The sequence below is a fragment of the Balaenoptera borealis genome (genome assembly GCF_965194805.1).
Source record: "Balaenoptera borealis genome assembly, chromosome: 20".
In the NCBI taxonomy this organism is placed as follows: Eukaryota; Metazoa; Chordata; class Mammalia; order Artiodactyla; family Balaenopteridae; genus Balaenoptera; species Balaenoptera borealis.
In genome coordinates this window covers 35227065-35237383 of record NC_138879.1, presented here as the reverse complement: position 1 = coordinate 35237383, position 10319 = coordinate 35227065, and positions in this window count along the sequence as shown.

The following is a 10319-nucleotide window of genomic DNA, read 5'->3' as shown; positions in this document are numbered from 1 at the left end:
AATAGGGATGACGTTTGCCTCTTTGGCTTCCAGTTAGTACTGTGAGAATTACTTGAGATAATGAATGCAAAACTCACTTGTAGCATGTGTGACAGGTGCCTTTATTACTCTCTTGAGGAGCAGTGGAAAACAGGTTTGAGCAGATAGGATGGGATCAGATCATGGTGACCTCGATAACTACACAGCGGACTTGAGTGGGTATAAGGAAGTTTGAGCAAGGAAGTAACGCATAGTGAAAACTGTCAGGTCAGAGGAAGGTTCACCCAGATGTGACATAAAGAATAGGGTTGGGGGAGTGGGCAGGGAGGGAGGGAAGAAGAGACATGTCAGAAAGACTTTGGTCTCTGTAGCCATCCCACTTGAAGGCAGGGATTTCAAGGTTGCAAACCTGAGTGACCAGAAGAATAGCGGTATCACTAACAGACAGCAAGGTGGGGAAGAGAACTTCAGTTCTCAACGTACTGAGTTAGAGGTCATGGCTCAATGTTCAAGTGGCAGACAGAGATGGGTTGGGTGTCTGGGAGATGCGGAGGAAACCTTAGCACAGGTAAGGGTTGGAGCCAGGAGAATGAGCGAGCTCTCCAGGGGGAGGGTAGAGAGACACAGTGTGTGGGGACTGAGCCAGGATGGGGGAACAAGAAAGTCAGCAGATGAAACAGGTCCTGCGTCATCCATCATTTAAATAGAGAGGCTTGTTTAAGTGGTCCCAGAATCACCAGGTTTTACAGAGTTCTCCTTTTGCTTTTGTTGGGTAGAACCGATCCTTGATTGTGTGTCCTTAAAAGGCAAGCACAAGTCTTTTTGTAATTTTGTGTAGTCTTCCTCAACTTAAGATGGGGTTAAGTCCCAATAAACACATCATAAGTTGAAAATATCATAAGTTAAAAATGCATTTAATACACCTAACCTACTGAACATAAGAGCTTAGCCCAACCTACCTTAAACATGCTCAGAACACTTCCATTAGCCTACACTTGGGCAAAATCATCTAACACAAAGCCTATTTTTATATAAAGTGTCAAATATCTCATGTAATTTGTTGAGTACTGTACTGAAAGTGAAAGACGGAATGGTTGTCAGTGTGTCAGTTGTTTACCCTCGTGATTTCATGGTTGACTCGGAGCTGCCTTGCCCAGCATCACAAAAGAGTATCACAGTGCATATTACTAGGTTGGGAGAAGATCAAAATTCAAAAATCAAAGTGCGGTGTCTACTGAATGCGTGTTTTCCCACCACTGTAAAATCTAAAAATCGTCAGTCAAACCATCGTTAAGTCGGGGACTGTCTATATAATATTTAATGTCCTGTTTTCCTGATAGTGAAAGTGGTATTACAGAAAACCTGTGCCTCCAAAGGATTCCTGATTTTGTTAGAATGATACCCTTCCCCCTAAATCAATGATGGCTTGCCACTTGAAAACATTCAACAGATTCTTTTTTTAAACAAAGTCATTCAGGTGGGATGATAAGATTTTCTCTGAGGCTAGCACTGGTGCCTGCCTCCGTTCTTGGGCATCCAGTTGAGGCACGCTAGCCTTGTGTGGCCTTATCCATCCTTCTAGGCTCTCAGCTCTGACCAAGCCTTGCTCAGAGCCAGGCTGTCTGTTTCCCTGACTACCTGGGACCTGGGGCATGTGACATGGTGTGGCTCTGATAATGGAAGCAGACTGGCACTGTGGAGCTAGGAACAAGGAAAGGTGAGTCGTGTGTGTTTGGGGGGTGGGGGTGGGAGGGGGCAAGTTTATTACTTTGTTCCTGGTCCCTGTGTTCCTGCGTGCTATTCCAGAACAGCCAAAAGGTGGAGGACCGGCTGGCTGGGTTAATCATGTGTTTTGAGCCTTTGATGGTGCTCGATGAGATGGATGCCTGAGCATGTTCAGTGAGCAGCTTGGTTGAGGTCACCTTAGCTGATGGAGGAAGGGCACCTGCCCTCCTGTGGAAAAGGCAGGAAACGGTTTTCCTGTCACTCCTTGGGTAGCGCTCAGTGTGGCAAGTGGGTCTCCGATTGGATGAGGCCATCACTGGAGCAGTTTCTGTGGAGACGCTGAACCAGACAAGTGTTTATTGCTGCAGCATGAAAATGAAAAGGTTGCTAGGGGAAGGCAAAGGAGGCCGGAAGTTAAGTGCTATGTTCCCTACAAATGCCGCCTCCATGGCCCACCCCTTACCCCCCACCATCGGGGCAGATTACAGAGAAGGGATTTTCGTTAAATGTTAGCTGACAATGAAATTACATTTGGGGTATAGTTTTACCCTTGATTGATGCTTTTCCTGGACTGGAACTTAAATGTCAGTCACCTGACCTTCTAGTTGCTCAGTTCTTTTAATTAAAAGATGATTCTAAGTAACATCCAGTAGTGGTCTATTTATTATTTATCAAGCATTTTCTTTCCAGCAGTTAGTGAAAGGTCAGTCGCTTCAATGGATGCTTTGTTTTTGGTGAGCAGCTTAGATGAAAAGATATACAATCAATCTCGGCTCCCTCCTGTTTGCTCATGGGCAGGACACTGTTTAATAGTCATTGTGGCATTTAGGATCGCAGACCTCTTGAAACATGCAGAAAAGTGCACTTGCATCCCTTGCTGCCGAACATTTCTCCAAAAGTAAACATCAGGTTGTGATTATGGTTAATAATGAGATATTGATTGTTTGAAAATGTCACCGCCTGGGACCTTGGCCCCAGCACCGCTAGATGGCGCTGCACTCTCATGCTGATCGGCCACAATCATTTCATTTCCTTGCCTCGGGGTACCTTGCCTTTCAAGGTTGGCGAGTGTCCTTGTAAAATGGTGTTCTGCCTGAGATTTAGGAAGCTGAGGTCCTGGGGTGCCCGGGATAGGGTAGAGATGGGAGCGGATGGGCCTCCGGGCAGATGACAAAGACTTACCGGGCAGGGGGCGGGGGACCCAGCACTCTCTGCCTCATAGCAGAAGGGGAAGGACCTAACTGGTGCTGAGCCCCTGGGGACCCTGCCCAGAGCAGTGTTCTCTAACCTCCTCCAGTCAGTGACACATCTGCGAATTTGCTGCGGAGGATGGAGGGAGAGAGAGAACGGTGCAGGCAGGGGGGCAACGCGGAGCAGTGGAAAAAACCCAGGCCTTTGGAGAGACAGACCTGGGTTTGAAACCCAGATAGATGGCTTTGTCTTGTGACATTAGGGGAGTGAGTGAATGAATAGCTTGTGCCTCAGTTTCCTTATCTGTAAAACAGGAATACTCACATCTACCTCTTGGAGTTGTGAGCAAATGAGCGTGAACAAATCAGATGTGTCTTCGCTCTCCCTGCTTGAAGGCCTCAGCAACTGTTGATTCCCACTGGGTGGAGACGAATGTGCTTTAGATCAAAATGCAGAAGAAACCAAACAATGGTGTTGTGTACCTTTTCACCAGCCGCCTGTTTAACCATTTATCTTTTCTCAACCCTTCCCCCCTAATAGTTACCATCTCCTTTATCTTCTTCCAGCCTTCTAGCACCCAATCAGTCAATCAGTCAATCAATCAATCAAAAAAGACAAAGGAGAAAACCAAACACCATCCTGCGAACTTGTCCACTATTGGAACTTACCCAATGCTGGTAGGTTTCACTGAAAAACTTGCTTTTCTTTAGTTATTTCTTAGGCAGATAGTGTGTGTGTACGTGTGTGTGTTTGCGTGTGTGTATAGAAACCGGTGCCTTAATGGCATTCCTTCTGTCCCTTCTTTCCTTCCTCATTGTTGCTCCCCTGACCTCCTTGTGTTAAACTTTTCTCCTTTCTTTCTCCCCCCTGCACCCCAGATTGTGGAGGGAAGCCAGAGGGTCACAACCTAGAGGCCCAGCAGAAGAAAACCTCAGAGACATTGTTTCTGGAACCCGGGGCTGCTCAGCAATTGGGGCAGGAGTTTCTGGAACTCCCTCTGGTCCTCCTCCCAGTGAAGGGCAGGAGGTCGTGGGTGCCAGGGCGGAAATGGTGGGTCGGATGGGAGTGCGGTCCGGAGAGCCAGAAAGATCTGTTCATTGTCCTTCCCCCTGTCCAGTGCCCCTCTCCCTCCATTTGACCCTGGCTGGTCTGCAGGTGGGTCGTGGGACCCCTCTGCCTCTGGTCACCCAGGATGCTAGGTCAGGGGAGCACAGGGCTTAGGGTGCCACCCAGGTGCGTTGGGAGGAGGAGCTCTCTGCCTTCTTTCCTCTCGAGGTCTCAGTCAAAAGAATTGTGTTCAAATCCTGATGGCTCCCTGTGTGACTGTGGCTTTGGGCAGGTCATTTAACCCTTCTAAGCCACATTCAGTCCCAGCACAGGGTCTGGAGCCTAATAGGTCCTTGAAAGTGTATTTGTTGAGTGAACGAATGAACAAAGGAATGCTTCCCCATCTCTATTGTGGGGATAATCGAATTGGCACCAAGGATGCTTTGGGGGGCAGAATGCCAACAAGATGCTGGTGTGGCAGAACTTTGTAAACTCTCAAGCCTTCTACAGTTACGTGAGATAAAGGTGTGGGAAGATGGAAATGGGTGTGGAGCCGCAGGGCTGGGCTTCTCCCAGGAGAGCAGAGCCGGAGACTGTGGCCTCAGGAGAGGTGCAGAGCAGCCAGAGAGGATGATGGTCCCATCTCTCCTGCTAAAGAATTCTGCAGGAAATGCCCAGTGTTCCTCAAACCCCCTCCCGGGGTGCTCAGTTTAAACTCTAGACGTGCTCAGGATTATCTCTAGAATATTAAACATGGGGAGAGGAGGATCCTGGGCTTTATCACCAGCTTCGCCCGGCTCCTGCCAAGTGAGGTGAAACGGCCCTGCTCCAGCTCATGGCAGGGTCACGGCCTCCTCGCCCTGCTGGAGCTCATCCTCTTCCCAAGGCCTGGCTTCCTGCTGGGACCCATCCCCCTGCCATGGCATATGTGTCACTTTGGCTCCTCAAGGCTTCCAGCCCCCTGAGGGTATAATTCAAGGAACAATGGGCTTGTCCTGTCACTGCTGCCAGCCTTGGGCTGTCACCTCTCACAGCGAGGCAGGGTCTCCAGTTCAGACCGGGCAGAGGAAGGGTCCAAGCCCAGTGCCTGGCTTACCTCAGTGACTGTGCCTGAGCCCTGGCTCCCGGTTTCGCTGTCCAGCCACACTCATGGGGCCCCTGAGGTTAGAACAAGAGGCTTAATGTCCGAAAAATTCCAAATTAAATCCTAAGAAGGCAAACTTGTCTTTGGTAACATTGCCCCATCCCTCACTTTCCCAATTTTGGATGTGTGAGAAGAGGAAGGGGCCCTGGGAGACAGGCCAGGTGAGTAGGAACGGTCTGGTAACCTGAGCTCCAGGCAGATAAAGGGCACCAGAATATTCCATAGTCCTACAGCATTCCAGCCGGGTCTCTCCTGGCCTGGGCAACCTAACCTCCAATCCAGCATGTTCTTAAGGTTGGACCTGTTTATTCCTTCCCTTTTGATTGCTGAAGTAATCAAAATCAAATTCAGACTGGCTTCTGAAAAGAACCACTTTGAATACCTGTAAAGTCAAGAAGGTCGAATTTAGGAAACTCACATCCACAGGACTTTGTTCCCCTGAGCTGTTGGCCACTTATAATTAATATTAATGAAAGATAGATGACAGATGCTCACTGCTCAACTAGCATGCGTTGCCAAACCCCAAAGGGGTTACTTTAAGATCTAAAGGACTTGAATGTACTTTACTGTCACGTTGAAGAGAATAAAACTTTCAGGGTATAGTCAAAATTTCATATGTATGAGAACTCACAGGCGATGTCTGCCTTAACAACACAACACAAGACGAAACAGAAAGAACTGAGTGTGCTGCCACTTCTTACTGACGTTTAAAAATAGCTCCCTTAAGCCCAAAACCGACGCAGGAGAAGACTTGAGACAGTAGATGGAGCACAGGCTGAGGCTCCTGGAGACCCCGGCCCGGCCCCCGCTCATCTACTAATTGGCTGTGACTTTGGAAAGTCATTAAACCTTTTCAGCCATCTGTAAAATAAGGGGTTGAACTACAAGACCTCAGAAGGCCTATTCTTTGGGTCTGTGGGTCCGAGAAGAGCCACAAAGATGGGACGAGCAAGCACCTTCCAAGACTTACTAAATACTTATTTAAAATCTTTTCACTTTTTCAATTTTGATTATGGAAGCACTCGTAAAGGTAGAGAAAATAGTGTAATGATCCTCCATATGTTCATCGTGTAGACTTAACCCTTATTAATATTTTGCCGTATTTGCTTGCCTATATTTTTTCTGAAGTATCTTAAAGCAAGTCCAGACATGACCTCCCTCACCCAAGGCTTCAGCCTGCTTCTCTGAAAAAAAGACCTTTTCTTACATCAACACAATACCATCATTAAGCCTAATAAGATGGTAATTAAAAGTAATTTAGGGACTTCCCTGGTAGTCCAGTGGTTAAGACTCTGCGCTTCCACTGGAGGTGGTGCGGGTTCGATCCCCGGTCGGGGAACTAAGATCCCACATGCCGCGCGGTGCAGCCAAAAAAATTAATTTAATATCACCTAATACCCAGTCCATATTCAGATTTCCCCAGAGTTCCCTGAATAGGCTCTTAGCCTTCTCCTATCCCAGGTCTGTCCCTGGGGTCAAACACTGTTAACTACTTCCGGCTTTAGTGCCTCTGGTGATTACCTTCCCAGAAATCATAGTTTATACCACCACTTCTTGTTTACCAACTGCAGTCACAGTGTCTGGGCTTCCTGCTATGATGGATGAGGGTTGAGCTAACTTAGATTCTCTCTTCCTTCCACTGGGGTGTATTTCCACCTAGTTCTTCTGTATAGTAACACCTACTAAGGTTCTACTTTGGGTTGAATTGTGTTCCCCCCCCAAAAAGGTATGTTGAAGTCCTAATTTCCGGTGCCTGTGACTGTGACCTTATTTGGCAATAAGGTCTTTGCAGATGTAATCAAATTAACATGCGGTTATACTGCATTAGAGTGAGCCCTAAATCCAATGGCTGGCACCCTTGTAAGGAGAGGGATATTTGGAAACAGACACACACAAAGAAGGAAGACAGCCATGTGAGGACGGAGGCAGAGATTGGAGAGATGCAACCACAAGCCAAAGAGCGCTGAGTTTTGCCGGCAACCACCAGGAGCTGGAAGAGGCAAGGAGGGGTTCTCCCTTCCAGCCCTCAGAGGGAGCATGGCCCTGCAGGCAACCTGATCTCAGACTTCTGGCCTCCAGAACTGTGAAAGAATAAATTCCTGGTGTTCTAGGCCACTCAATTTGTGGCAGTTTGTTATGGCAGCCCTTGGAAACTAATATGGTTCCTCTATCTTTGGAGCATTACTGTAGGGGAAAAACTCAGTTTTCCACATTCCTATGTAGAGAAAAACCCAGTTCTTCCCCCCTGGGTGTTTCTTCTTGTCAGTTTCCTTCACTGCTCACATAAAACACTTCACTTCTGGTCACCAAATAGGTGGAGGTTTCCCCCTACAACAAGCGATTCTCTGAGACACCAGCTGAGTATCCTACAATTTAATTCAGTTCTGACACTATCTACCCAGAGATAGCATCAGATCCCACAGGTTAAGAGCCCAGCCTCCCAGTCATATAAGACTGCCCACCCTCACCCCGCATACACACACACATACTTCGGATGCCAGTCACAAGCCCAGGTCATCATCTGTGCTTCGGACCAACCAGCTGTAGATCAGAGCTTCCAACGACCCCCTCCTTGGGTTTCATTAATTTGCTAGGGAGACTCACAGAACTCAGGGAAACACTTAACGTTTACCAGTTTATATGTGACAAAGGATCAGATGAACGGCCAGATGGAGGAGATGCCTAGGACACGGTATGGGGAAGGGACGTGGAGCTTCCATACCCTCCCCAGGGCGCCACGCTCCCAGCACCTCCACATGTTCACCAACCTGGAAGCATTCCGAACACCATACTTTTGGGATTTTACGGAAGCTTCGTCATATAGGCATTATCAATCATTAACTGCATTTTCAGCTCTTCTCCCTCCTCAGGAGAATGAGGGGCGGGGCTAAAAATTCCAAGCTTCTAATCGTAGCTTGGTCTTTCTGGTGACCAGCCCTCATCCAGCAGCTATCTAAGAGCCCACCTAGAGTCACCTCATTGGAACAAAAAACACTCCTATCACCCTGGAAATTACAGGGGTTTCAAGAGCCCTGTGTCAGGAGCTGGGGGCAGAGACCAATGCATATTTCTTGTTACAAATCACAATATCACAATTACGTAAAATGCTTATGTCTGTATTTCTTGTTCCGTCAACTACCTCGATTCTCTACTTTGTGAAATGGGGATAAGAACCAAAGGTTTCAACAGACAACTGAATGGACCCGGGGTCCGAGAAGTCGGAGGGATCCTGAGCTGCGCCAGGCAAAGGGCGGATGCTTCTGATCCGGGGCCACAGCTGCTCCAGCTCGAAGGCTGTAGAGGGTCCCAGCACCGCCGGCAGCAGGAGCGTGAGGGAGGGCCCTGCCCAGAGCTGATGCTATCTCATGTGCCTCCAGGCATCAGCCCCCAGAGTTTGCCTGCTTCCCTCTTGCTTATCACAGGCCTGTTCCTCTGGAAAGGTTCCAGACGCCGGCTCTGAAGATGGGTCCTCACAGAGCAGCTTCTTCTGAGTCCTGTTTTGACATGAAACACTGGCACGCATTGGGGGATGCTAGCAAAATTGCATGATGCTCCCCCACTTTTTTCTGTAGGAATGTCATTAACCATCTTGCCAAATTGCTCTTCTAGAACAGTTGTGCTGAGTAGGCGAGTGTGCCCATTTCTCCCACCCTGGCCCATTCTTGGTGGTGTTTTGTGTGCTACTTTTGCTTAAACTTTGCTTGATCTTTCTCTCCCTTTGTCCAAACGTCCCCATCTACTCATTTTTATCCTCGTATACTTTCCGTAAGCATTCTTTCGTCCATTCGCCCTCCTTTTTTCTTTTGAATGAAGCAGGATCTAAATACATAAGAATTAGACAGGGCCCCACAGAATGGAGGTCACAATACACAGGGGCTGCCTGCTACCCCAGCCCTGGTCCTGCAGGTGTCCTGGCTCTCGGGATTTGTTAAGGTTGCTATCAGTTGTGGCTAATATATGTTCAGTGCTCACTACATAATAGGTGCCCTGGTTACATTATCTTGTTCAATCTCATAGCAACCCCATGAAATACAACCATTATTCCCAGAACCTTGATTCAAAGGAGGCAGTGATGCCAGAGTCTCTGCTCTTAACCAAGGCCTCCAACAGGGCTGCCGCGTGGGGTGGCTCAGGCTGCACGTCGCACAACCCCAGGGGACACCATTTGCACAGACCGCCTTGTGAATGGCGCCCCCTGGAGTTGTGCAGTGCAGTGGCCCTGGCCTCCTACTAAGTAAGAGCTTAAGGAAAATGCTTTCTACCTATTTGACAGGCTTAGGAGGGTAGATCTCACTACCCACTGAGAGGCTTTTCTGTTTTGGATTTATAGGACTTTCTTAAGGTCATGGTTCTTCATGTTTTAAAAGCCTATTGGTGTGGAAGCCCTCCCACCTACATAAACATTTGTTTAGGAAGGGAGTGCCCAGCGTGGGCCCCGTGCACTGACACCAACCATGTAAGGGCATGGACTCGGCCGCTGTTTGTGGCTTCCCCCCTTGGCCACCACAGACTTATTGAGCAATATATTATGAGCGTGCCTCACTTTGATGATGTGTTATAGATAAATCATTAAGGAGGCAGCTCACCGCGGTGATGTATTGGTGTAATAGATCATCAGAGTGAAGTCTTCTGCCGACATACGGCCTGGCTCAAAGGGTGGTGTCATTCAGGGAAGAATTAGCCCAGCAGCAGATCTGGCTTAATTACAGGATAAAAGGTTTGTGAATGATAGGTTGAAGTCTACAGCACCAGCATTTTGATTCTTGATGTAAAAATATAATTGGGCTTCCTGAGAGAATTTTTGATTATTTTCAAACAGCCCTCCGCTTTATCACAACAGCACAACTTGCCACGTGGCTGCAGGGGTACCTTTTATTGGGGGGAATCTCCAGGCCCTTTCCACATCTGAGTTACTGTCGTCCTTTAAATTTGTAGGCCACAGAATGAGTTAAGGGGAGATAAAATCCAGGAGGCCTGCCTTTAAGGCCTTCAGAATGACGTTCTTAGCAAGCAGACCGTTGGAATTGAGTGATTTATTCAAATCATCATTAACTAAGGCAGTGGTTCTCGACTCAGTCTGTGTGCACGTGTGGGGAAGAGGGCAGTCTGGCGAGTATGTGTGTGCATGTGTCTGAGAACATTAGCATCTCAGGGATAATAATAATAATCATGTTTATCGGACACTTAACATTGTGCTAAAGGCTTTGCATGTGTTATTTAATCTCATTTAATC